Here is a 12286-nt window from a genome sequence, read left to right as displayed (position 1 = left end):
CAAGTGCAGAACTGCAGATCGATCCAAGTCCTCCTGGTGCAGAGTGAAGTGTTGGGCATGTATTCTTTTGGGTGGAGGGGAGGGCAGTTTTGGGCATGTTTTAAGATGTCATCAAGCACAATGTGATAACTTTCCTCTTCTCTCCCCATTTTCTCAGATCTGCAATGAATTCGATTGGCCATGTTGTTGCCAAAGTTATCGATCAGATTACTTCTGCTGATACTTGTGACATCTGGATCACAGAAGGTAAGTGACTCTCATCTTCCCCGTTGTCTTACAGTAAATACTTACACCAGGTTCCAGATTATGACTATATAGAAGTAGACTAGTAGTAATATGCATAGAGTTGTAGTCATCACTTTCTTACAATGCTGTCTCACATTCTTCTAGGTTAATGGAGAAGCGCCCCCTGCTGGAGAGCCCTCCATCATAATGGACATATATATTAGCATCAAAGAGTCTATCTTTGGGGTGAGTCAGAGTAGCACATTATACCCTTCCCTATACAAGCTCTATTCTCCATCAGTCATATCGCTGACTTCTAGATGGTTATCATGGGCGACTCTCCCTCATTTCTCCTATGTTTTATTGCAGGTTGTTCCACCGGCTCTTCTGCCCCCAAAATACATCTACTCTTATTTCTGGGACTGCTGAAAAGAGATTTGGCTGGCGCATTTTAGGTCACAGACATTTGCTGGTTTTACCTCTTATCGTTTACTAGAGTCTTGCGAAATCTAGAATTCCGGATTTATAAACTTGGCGGTAATCTACCCGATCCCCTCCTGGAAAAATAATGTAGAATAGAAAGAGATCTTGTAAAAAGAATCTAATCAAGACCATTTTTCTCCCTACAGCTCAGCATCACCTATAATTTCCACATCAAAAGGCTTATGACGCTCTCAAGAAGCCTCCTCCTCCACTGCAATAAGCAGAAGTGCTCCTCTGCCTTCGCTGCGTACGGCTGCATTGCAGTGCTATGCCGGACTTCAGATATTTGGACTAAAGGTCCAAATCCCAGAAGTTTTAATGAAGGAACCTCACAAGGAAAGACAAATATCTCCGTCTGTGGCTCGGCTGAGTCATGGTACGAACCTGGACTTGAATGTTAGGACCGACATGTTTATGGCTGATTGATAAAGTATTGTAGCAGCTGTTTCAATAAAACATTAAAAATCATCTGAGTGTCACGTCTTGTTTGAACTACATTTGTAAATATTAATAAGTGAACCCTTGCAAATTCCCTGGATCTCAGAATGTGGTCTGATTGTCTAGAATTGTGATTTAGATACAATGTAACAGACAGACAGTGGTACCGCTCGAGTCTTCGTGAACACATTGAATCATCATCCAGAGTGCAGGGAGAAGAAGTAACTGTGTTAATGACAAGAGCTACTTGGTTAAAGGTATTTCAGTAAATGGGTTGTCCATCCTTGGGGTGGGTCTCACACGAGCGTGTTTTTGTGTGTACTTAGGTGCATACATATGTGCGCACCTAGGTACGAGCAAAAACACGCGTGAACACAGCTGCATGCTTGTTGTCAATGCAGCCGCAGCTTCTGCCGGTAGCTCCATTGAAAACAATGGTCTGCCGGCACCCCTGCATTCTTTTTCATGGAAGGGCATTACATATAAGCCCTTCCATGAAAAAGAAACATTTTAGTGTAAAAAAAAACAAACTTACCTTTCCGCCACTGCCGTGACCTCGGCGGGCTTGAAGAACACATCTGCCGCATGCGGCAGATGTTTCCTTCACCCCCGCTAGTTAAAAGAATTCCCTGCCGCTACATCTGCCACATCTGTGGCAGATGCAGCAGAGGAATTCTACAATTCTCACTCATGTGTGACAGCTGCGGTAGATAATCCTGTTGCCGGCACCTCGTCATTGGATTTCAGGGTAGGGCTTTAAACATAAGCCCTTCCTTGAAAATCCAAGAAAAATAGTGTAAAAAAAAAAAAGCATACCTCTCTTCAGCTGCCGGGGCTCAGCCGCGACTTCTGGCGCTGTCCCTGTCTAGTTCTCAGCTATCAGCAGCCGGGAATTTAAAATCCCGGCCTGCTGGCAGCTCTAATTGTGATTGGCTGAGCCCCTTCCTGAAAAGCCTGTAAAAATAGTGTAAAGAAAAAAATATATATATATTCTCACCTGCTGGGGCTCAACCGCGGCTTCTGCAGCTGTCCCCGGCTCTATAGTACTGAGCTATCAGCAGCCGGGGATTTTAGATCCCCGGCTGCTGATAGCTCAGCAACACCAAAGAGCCGAGGAACGCAGCAGAAGTTGCCGCTGAGCCCCGGCAGACGTCAATTTCTTTTCAGGGAAGGGCTTCATGAGCCCTTCCCTGAAAAGCCTGTTAAAATATTGTAAAAAAATTAAATACTCACCTTCCACGGCTCAGCCACTGCTTCTGCAGCTGTCCCCAGCTCTGTAGTTCTGAACTATCGTCAGCCAGGGATTTAAAATCCCCGCCCGCTGGTAGCTCTGATTGTGATTGGCTGAAGCACTCAGCCAATCACAATCAGAGCTGCCAACAGGCGGTGATTTTGAATCCTAGGCTGCTGATAGCTGAGAACTACAGAGTCGGAGACAGCTGCATAAGGTGTGGCTTAGCCCCAGCAGGTGAGCATTGATTTTTTTTGTACACTTTTTAAAATGTCTTTTCAGGGAGGGGCTTATAAAGTATACATTTTTTTAACTAGCTGGGGTGAAGAAAACAGCCGCGGCTCCATTGAAAACAATGCGTGCATTTCCTGTAGTGCACACATGTCCTATCTTTGCAGGCACGCACCTGCAAAGTACGGACATGTGAATACACCATAGGGAATGCAATGTTGCAAATACATGAGGTGAACCCACCCTTACACGGTTGATAGTCCAGGTTGGTATTGCATGCAAAACTCCCACTAAATTCAAGGATGAATGATGGCCCAAAGATAGGCCATCAATAGTGTAAAGATGGACAACCCCTTTAAGAAGAGATTTGAATTGCAGGTTTCACAGGTGCTTTGCCCTTTAACCCCTTCAGTGGCAGGTTTAGGTAGTCTTCAGTACATTTGAACACTGATTTTTAGGAGATTTTCCGGGCGTGCCACTAAAGGGGTTAAAGGGTTGTCCCACTTCTGGCTGTTATGCTGCAAGAAGCAGACAGCACCATACATTGTGTAGTGGCCCAGGTTGGTACTGCAGGCTTAGCAACCCCATAAACTGCATAATGTACAGTAAAATATCAATATTGGCAGATGATACAAAACTATTAAAAGTAATTAAGACAAGAGGACAGAATACAGTTACATATAGATCTGTGTACAGATGCAACTCCACATGCCAGCACACCGCATGGATACACTGCCCGCCGGACGCACGGAGAGGAACAAGTACCGCGTAAACAATAAAAGCAAAACTCCGGCACTTCCGTGGATTCCAGAACGAAAATGTTTTATTTCACCTTTATAGATAAGAACAATTGTAGAAGATGTTTTTATTCACAAAGTTTAAATAAAACGCTGCTTTTATTCTGGAATAGAACGAAATGTCGGAGTTTTGGTTCTACAGATCTGTGAACGGTTACAAATGCATCTGGATAAGTTGGAGGTTGGCAGAAAATAGGCAGATGATGTAAAGCCCTGATAAATGTAAGGTCCTGCACGCGGGCAGGAAATACATCCACCAGTACACACTAAATGGGAAACACTGCGGACACACATGGAGAAGGAGTTGGGGGTTTTATAACCCTAAGCTTAACTAGAGTAACCAGTGTCAGGCGGCTGCTGCCAAGGCAATTAGAATCATCGGGGGCATCAGAAGAGAGCTATAGGCACATCATAAATATACCAGGGGGCAATACAGAGACCCATCCCATCACATATTTATACCCAGGACTGTAACAAGGGGGCGCTCTCTACATCTAGAGGAAAAACGTTTCTATACAAAGATACAAGGGATTCTCTGCCAGACACTGTGGTGATGGCAAACTTACTATAACAGTACAAGAGGGACACGGATGTTATAACTACTATAATACTGCCTCCTATGTACAAGAATATAACTACTATAATACTGCTGGCTATGTACAACAATATAACTACTATAATACTGCCTCCTATGTACAAGAAAATAACTACTATAATACTGCCCCCTATGTACAAGAATATAACTACTATAATACTGCTCCCTATGTACAAGAATATAACTACTATAATACTGCCTCCTATGTACAAGAATATAACTACTATAATACTGCTCCCGATGTACAAGAATATAACTACTATAATACTGCCCCCTATGTACAAGAATATAACTACTATAATACTGCTCCTATGTACAAGAATATAACTACTATAATACTGCTCCCTATGTACAAGAATATAACTACTATAATACTGCCTCCTATGTACAAGAATATAACTACTATAATACTGCCCCCTATGTACAAGAATATAACTACTATAATACTGCCCCCTATGTACAAGAATAGAACTACTATAATACTGCCCCCCTATGTACAAGAATATAACTACTATAATACTGCCTCCTATGTACAAGAATATAACTACTATAATACTGCCCCCGGTGTACAAGAATATAACTACTATAATACTGCCTCTATGTACAAGAATATAACTACTATAATACTGCCCCCTATGTACAAGAATATAACTACTATAATACTGCCCCCTATGTACAAGAATATAACTACTATAATACTGCTCCTATGTACAAGAATATAACTACTATAATACTGCTCCTATGTACAAGAATATAACTACTATAATACTGCCTCCTATGTACAAGAATATAACTACTATAATACTGCCCCCTATGTACAAGAATATAACTACTATAATACTGCCTCTATGTACAAGAATATAACTACTATAATACTGCCCCCTATGTACAAGAATAGAACTACTATAATACTGCCCCCTATGTACAAGAATATAACTACTATAATACTGCCTCCTATGTACAAGAATATAACTACTGTAATACTGCCTCCTATGTACAAGAATATAACTATTATAATACTGCCCCCTATGTACAAGAATATAACTATTATAATACTGCCCCCTATGTACAAGAATATAACTACTATAATACTGCCCCCGTTGTACAAGAATATAACTACTATAATACCGCCCCCTATGTACAAGAATATAACTACTATAATACTGCCTCCTATGTACAAGAATATAAGTACTATAATACTGCCCCCTGTGTACAAGAATATAACTACTATAATACTGCCCCCTATGTACAAGAGTATAACTACTATAATACTGCCTCCTGTGTACAAGAATATAACTACTATAATACTGCCCCCTATGTACAAGAGTATAACTACTATAATACTGCCTCCTGTGTACAAGAATATAACTACTATAATACTGCCCCTATGTACAAGAATATAACTACTTTAATACTGCCCCCTATGTACAAGAATATAACTACTATAATACTGCCCCTATGTACAAGAATATAACTACTTTAATACTGCCCCCTATGTACAAGAATATAACTACTATAATACTGCCCCCTATGTACAAGAATATAACTACTATAATACTGCCCCCTATGTACAAGAATATAACTACTATAATACTGCCCCCTATGTACAAGAATATAACCACTATAATACTGCCCCCTATGTACAAGAATATAACTACTATAATACTGCCCCCTATGTACAAGAATATAACTACTATAATACTGCTCCTATGTACATAGGCTTTCTATAGGCTCTACTATATTGATGTATAGTAGTGTATTAGAAGAGTGCTAAAAGATGGTGATAATCAAGTCCCCTAGTGGGACCAAAATAAAAGTTAAAAAAAGTATAACATAAAAGTAACAAAATATTAAACATTTTAAAAAATAACGCCAAGACCCCATCTTTTCCCCTTTACTATGTAAAAAAATTAAAAATCACATGTGGTATCGCTGCGTTCGCAATGACCCAGAAAAAAAAAGTTAGATTATTTTACCTGCAGAGAACGTCATTAAAAGAAAAAAATTACAGTTACCGTTTGTCTATACCGCCTTACAAAAAACAGAATAGAAAGTGATCAAAACGTTGCATCGATCAACAAATGGTACTATTAAAAAGTACAACTCACCATGCAAAAATACCCGTCACACCGCACCGTGGACATAAAAAGAGAAGATCTTCAGGGTCTTTAAATGCAGCAATTAAAAGAAAAAGTATTTTATTGAAGTGTGAATAAATGTGATGCTGATGTAATCGTAGCGGCGCAGAACTAACACGTCAGTTATACCGCACGGGGAACGCCGGTAAAGATCCAAAACAGACCAGAATGGCGAATGTTAATCCTGCCTCTAGAGAAAGATGGAATAAAAGCAATCAAAATACCCCGTGTTCCAAAAAATGGGATAACTGAAGACTGGCGCTGATCCCAAGAAGCCGGCAGAGAGCTGCCGCGATGGGAAATCGGGAAAAAAAGGATTTTTGTGTACAAAAAAAAGCAAAATGTTTAAAAAAAACTATAGAAACTTGGCGTCGCTGGAATCGTGCCGACCGGAGAATAATAGCAGCACTTTTTGCACACGGAACCTCCTAAAAACTAAATCTAAAAAACAAAATAATAGAATTTCTCCCCCTCCGCAAAAAAAAAAACTAATACAAGTTATACATTATGAGGCCATTAAAAAATACAAGCTGTCCAGCAAATCCCGAGCCTCGTACCGCGATGAGAAGAACAGAAAAGGTAGTTGGTCATTAAGGCGCAAACAGGCTTTTGCACCTTAGTGACCAAGGTGACCAGTACGAAGGTGACCAGTTCAGCAGGTAGTACCACCCCAGCAGGATGCGGACCGCCCCTCCATACTGCTAGAGGTACTGCAGGGTGTTCGACGGAGACGTCGCCATCTAGAGGTCGGCGTGGAGAGGGTTTCATCAAGTGAAGTTCTTCCATCGGCTGCTGCTATGCGGAAGGAGAAGCATTAACCGTCACATGAACTGCTACCGTACAACTCCTGTTTGCTGTAAATGAATGAAAACACATCCAGCAGAGAAACCTCAAATCCGGGCTGTTTAACCTCTTATATGCCACAATCAATAGCATCTGCAGCATATAGGCAGATAGCGGGGAGGGGGCCCTGTAACCATCCGCACCTGCAGTGTTATTGTGTCCAGAAGCCTGACAAAGACCGCCATGTCTACCAAATAACTCCGTCCACTAGGCCCCGCCTCCAGCACCTCCGAATCTTTAGGGACAAGCGGGAAGATTCTCGGCTAAGGCACATTACTCGAGCGAGTAGTGCCTTAGCGAGTATACTCGCTCATCTCTATTCAGGATGTAACTCAGGATCAGTACAGGGCAAGTAATGTATGCACACAGTGACTTCACCAGCAGAATAGTGAGTGCAGCTCTGGAGTATAATACAGGATGTAACTCAGGATCAGTACAGGATAAGTAATGTATGTACACAGTGACTCCACCCGCAGAATAGTGAGTGCAGCTCTGGAGTATAATACAGGATGTAACTCAGGATCAGTACAGAATAAGTAATGTATGTACACAGTGACTCCACCAGCAGAATAGTGAGTGCAGCTCTGGAGTATAATACAGGATGTAACTCAGGATCAGTACAGGATAAGTAATGTATGTACACAGTGACTCCACCAGCAGAATAGTGAGTGCAGCTCTGGAGTATAATACAGGATGTAACTCAGGATCAGTACAGAATAAGTAATGTATGTACACAGTGACTCCACCAGCAGAATAGTGAGTGCAGCTCTGGAGTATAATACAGGATGTAACTCAGGATCAGTACAGGATAAGTAATGTATGTACACAGTGACTCCACCAGCAGAATAGTGAGTGCAGCTCTGGAGGATAATACAGGATGTAACTCAGGATCAGTACAGGATCAGTAATGTAAGAACACAGTGACTCCACCAGCAGAATAGAGAGTACAGCTCTGGGGATAATACAGGATGTAACTCAGGATCAGTACAGAATAAGTAATGTATGTACACAGTGACTCCACCAGCAGAATAGTGAGTGCAGCTCTGGAGTATAATACAGGATGTAACTCAGGATCAGTACAGAATAAGTAATGTATGTACACAGTGACTCCACCAGCAGAGTAGTGAGTGCAGCTCTGGGGTATAATACAGGATGTAACTCAGGATCAGTACAGGATAAGTAATGTATGTACACAGTGACTGCACCAGCAGAATAGTGAGTGCAGCTCTGGAGTATAATACAGGATGTAACTCAGGATCGGGATAAGTGATGTATGTACATAGTACTCCAGTGTTTATGTAGATTATATTTGTTTCTTGTACACTTTTAGCTGTTGGATATTATACTGCAGCTATTAGTCTCATTCTGTTTCTCATTTCTGGATGTTACACTAATGAGACATGATCCTTCATTCATCCTGTCCATCTGTTCTTCATCAGGCACAATCCACATGTCTCTCCCCTTCTGTGCTGAGTATAAACCAACAACATCATGATTATGAGTCACTCCTAGAGGACGGCTCCTTGTCTGAGCAAATATCATAAGTAGTACATTCATTAAGGGCGGGAGCGGGCACATCAGAGTATTATGTAAATATATGTTTTTCACTTTCAATCTATGAGTTGGCAGACATGCTGGGAGTTATAGTGCTTTATAAATCCCTACATTCAAATACTCAGTGAGTGATACTGGCTGCTCATATGTTGCATCTCTATAGCCCAGCTGTCTCTTTTCAGTTAGTGGTTCTTTAATTCTGGGGTAGTGAGTGTACACTGTGGATGGGATCTATTTGCATTTCCAGCCCTGGGAGCCGGACAGCAGACAGTCAGATCTGCAGGATTCTGTTTTCAGCCTTATATTACACTTATTCTAAAAACCAATCCCCTAGAACCGGTCGGAAACTGAAGGGAATGTTCTCTGTGTGGTTGTAACACTGATATAAGTATGTGATTACAATATCAGAGCAAAAGTACCATTTATAGTGGAAAGCTGACCCCTTGTAGGGAGGCTCTAGTACCCTGTTGTACTGCCTCTAGCTTGGATACAAGATGTGATACGGGTGGGCATGGAGGCTCTAGTACCCTGTTGTACCGTCTATAGCTTGGATGCAAGATGTGATACGGGTGGGCATGGAGGCTCTAGTACCCTGTTGTACCGTCTATAGCTTGGATGCAAGATGTGATACGGGCAGGCATGGAGGCTCTAGTACCCTGTTGTACAGTCTCTAGCTTGGATACAAGATGTGATACGGGTGGGCATGGAGGCTCTAGTACCCTGTTGTACCGTCTATAGCTTGGATGCAAGATGTGATACGGGCAGGCATGGAGGCTCTAGTACCCTGTTGTACCGCCTCTAGCTTGGATACAAGATGTGATACAGGCAGGCATGGAGGCTCTAGTACCCTGTTGTACCCCCTCCAGCTTGGATACAAGATGTGATACGGGCAGGCATGGAGGCTCTAGTACCCTGTTGTACAGTCTCTAGCTTGGATACAAGATGTGATACAGGGGGCATGGAGGCTCTAGTACCCTGTTGTACCACCTCTAGCTTGGATACAAGATGTGATACAGACGGGCATGGAGGCTCTAGTACCCTGTTGTACCACCTCTAGCTTGGATACAAGATGTGATACGGGCAGGCATGGAGGCTCTAGTACCCTGTTGTACCGTCTCTAGCTTGGATACAAGATGTGATACAGGGGGCATGGAGGCTCTAGTACCCTGTTGTACCGCTTCTAGCTTGGATACAAGATGTGATACAGCGGGCATGGAGGCTCTAGTAACCTGTTGTACCGCTTCTAGCTTGGATACAAGATGTGATATGGACAGGCATGGAGGCTCTAGTACCCTGTTGTACCGTCTCTAGCTTGGATACAAGATGTGATACGGACAGGCATGGAGGCTCTAGTAACCTGTTGTACCGCCTCTAGCTTGGATACAAGATGTGATGCGGATGAGCATGGATCCTCTAGTACCCTGTTGCCTCTAGCTTAGATACAAGATGTGATACAGGTGGGCATGGAGGCTCTAGTAACCTGTTGTACCGCTTCTAGCTTGGATACAAGATGTGATACAGGTGGGCATGGAGGCTCCAGTACCCTGTTGTACCGCCTCTAGCTTGGATACAAGATGTGATGCGGATGAGCATGGAGCCTCTAGTACCCTGTTGTACAGCCTCTAGCTTAGATACAAGATGTGATACTGGCAGTCCTGGAGGCATACAGGTTCTGTCTGGTATCCTGCTGCATATTACTATACATTTGCTGTAACTGAACCTGTAGATTGCGTAAACTCGTAGGTGGTCAGATGCTCCCATACTGTTACGGCACTCTGCCCCCCGAGCGCCAGGTGGGGTGCCCTGAACTTCCCGCACCCCACTGTCCCTGCCTACTTGCCTCGGCCCTGGCTAACCCCAGGCGGACACCAAAGGGACAAAAGGTTTCAATAAAGACCTATGGAACACCCTGTGAACCCTCCATGTAGCTGGCAAACCTAGTTCGTAGGCGAGCGGGTTCACCACATGTGTGATGACAAACGGACCCACGTAACGTGGCGCTAGCTTCAAGGCTGGGACCCTCCTTTTGAGATTTCTAGAAGACAAGTACACCTTCTGTCCCACCCTGTACGGCTCAGATACAGACAGACTCTTCCCACTGCGCGACTGCATACGAGACCCCACTACTTCTAGATTCTTTTGCACTTCCTTCCATCCCTCCTGCAGCACATCGGTGGCGACATCGGCTGCAGGCTCAGGCAGACAGGGTAGGAGGGGAAAGTCAGAACATGGGGACTGAGCGCGGTATCAACTGAGCAGAGAGGAAGGGGAGCTAGATGGTTATGGCAGGATGGTCCCCACTGGGTCAGCTCCCTAGTGGCCCAATCGAATTGGGGGTTGTGCAACGCCAACCACGGCATCCCTAGTACCATGTCTACCGACATTTTCTCCACCAGGAATGATAGATCTTCCGAGTGGCGACCCCCCACCGTGAACTGTAACACTGGGGTCCTCCATCGTACCAAACCCGAAGCAAGAGGGGTAGCATCAATGCTAGTAAAACGAATTGGCGTCTTCAGCGCCATAAATTCAGCCATCAGGGGTCTAACAAAACGCATGCTTATCAGGTTAGCGGCTGCTCCGGAATCAATAAACGCCTCCCCTGGGCGGGAGAAGTTCCGGAATCTAACCTGACAAGGTACCAGAAGTTTAGGAAGTACCTGTAGTCCTAGGCGATCCTCCCTGCAATCGCCTAGGACAGGGAGTCTTTCCGCCGATTCAGACTGTGGGCGCTGAAGCTTCAGGGGGCAGGTTATCACCCAATGTCCAGCTTTCCCGCAGTAGAGGCAACGATGATGCAATAAACGAATCCGGCGTTGCTCCTTGGGGTCCAGCGGGTCCATTTCCATAGGCTTGGGAACAGCGACTGGTACGGAAGAGGAGGGAACAGGACAAACGACCTCCCTGACTCTACGGACTTGTCTATCTTGCTTCCCAGCCCTGAGCCTCCTATCTGCCTTCACCGCTAGCTCCATAGCCTCCTTTAAGGACCCGGGAACGGGATGGGAAATCAACAGGTCTTTAACTGCGTCCGAGAGGCCCTGCAGAAAAACGTCTTTCAGAGCGCTATCGTTCCATGCAGTATCACCCACATGGCGCCTGAAGTTGGAACAATAATCCTCCACACAAAGCGACCCCTGATGCAACGCCAACAGCCGGGAAACCGCCAACCCCACTCGGTCCGGTTCGTCGAAGATACCCCCGAGTTCCAGAAAAAATGCGTCCACGGACTGCAGGCAGGAGGAACCCTCGGGGATGGAAAAAGCCCCACAGCAGGGACATTATAAGCCCGACCCTCTGGGCCTCCGAGCCGGAAGAACGGGGGTGCATCCGAAAAACACGCGACACGCCTATTGGAAAACAAAAAACTTGTTCCTCTCCCCAGAGAACACCTCGGGAAGAGGGCACTTGGGTTCGGTACTGGTTGAGGCGTCCGGCCCCTGCGACACCCCCCGCTGCTCCTGGGCTGCCATACGGGCGGATAAATCCTGGACCACCGGCCCCAGGGCTTGCAGCTGGTTCGCAAGGGCGCTGATCGCCTCCATAGAAAAAGTTTAAGGGCCAGTTATGCTACGGCACTCTGCCCCCCCGAGCGCCAGATGCGGGGCCCTGAACTACCCGCACCCCACTGTCCCTGCCTACTTGCCTCGGCCCTGGCTAACCCCAGGCGGACAACTGGGCGGCGGTCCCTGCTCTGGCTAGGGACCTGGCGACTGCCTAGATGGAACTAACTAACAGGGGACAGAGTGCC

At 44.8% G+C, this 12286-nt stretch overlaps 1 long non-coding RNA gene across 1 annotated transcript; it reads left to right on the top strand.

The window, feature by feature from the left end:
• The first annotated feature begins 229 nt into the window (after positions 1 to 229).
• LOC136581866 (uncharacterized) lies at positions 230 to 1176 on the top strand. Its single transcript, XR_010787092.1, has 4 exons — positions 230 to 246; positions 391 to 471; positions 595 to 762; positions 855 to 1176. It is a non-coding gene; the product is annotated as an uncharacterized lncRNA (long non-coding RNA).
• Positions 1177 to 12286: the final 11110 nt, after the last annotated feature.

This window comes from Eleutherodactylus coqui, chromosome 11, assembly GCF_035609145.1.
Source record: "Eleutherodactylus coqui strain aEleCoq1 chromosome 11, aEleCoq1.hap1, whole genome shotgun sequence".
Lineage (NCBI taxonomy): Eukaryota > Metazoa > Chordata > Amphibia > Anura > Eleutherodactylidae > Eleutherodactylus > Eleutherodactylus coqui.
Note: the sequence above shows the minus strand (reverse complement) of the source record. Positions and strands in the feature narration are given on the sequence as shown.